A 441-nucleotide genomic window follows, 5' to 3' on the forward strand; every position below is an offset into this window, starting at 1 on the left:
TTCATTGGTAGAGCACTTGCCTAGCACACACAGGACCCTGGGTTCAATCTCTAGTATTGCAGTAAGCAAATTAAAAAAAAAAAATAGATAAATAAAAATTTTAAGAATGGTTCTTGCTTTCATGTAGTAGTACTTTTAAAAGCAAGTTGAAGGCTTTAGGGCCATAGCAGAAGACCCTGATCTAGCTACATGATAGGTTACTGAGCAGCCGTTAAATATAGTATTATGGATGCTTACCTGGCAGTGGAGATTCCATGATCATGAAGGTGGTTTCCCCAGGGTGAGGCTTATCCATTGCACTCTCTATGTGCTGACTCCTGTGATTTCCCCAAATGTGGGAAACTTGGCTGCATAATTTGTAGTAGTAGGGGGACTGTGTTCGAACTCTCCCTTAACACACACACACACACACACACACACACACACACACACACACACACA

General features: G+C 41.7%; 1 non-coding gene across 1 annotated transcript; it reads left to right on the top strand.

Annotated features, from left to right (window-relative positions):
- The first annotated feature begins 229 nt into the window (after nt 1-229).
- On the top strand, nt 230-394 carry LOC129685754 (U1 spliceosomal RNA). Its single transcript, XR_008721534.1, has one exon. It is a non-coding gene; the product is annotated as a U1 spliceosomal RNA (small nuclear RNA).
- Nucleotides 395-441: the final 47 nt, after the last annotated feature.

This window comes from Psammomys obesus, unplaced genomic scaffold (genome assembly GCF_907164565.1).
Source record: "Psammomys obesus unplaced genomic scaffold, mPsaObe1.curated_primary_1811, whole genome shotgun sequence".
Classification (NCBI taxonomy): domain Eukaryota; kingdom Metazoa; phylum Chordata; class Mammalia; order Rodentia; family Muridae; genus Psammomys; species Psammomys obesus.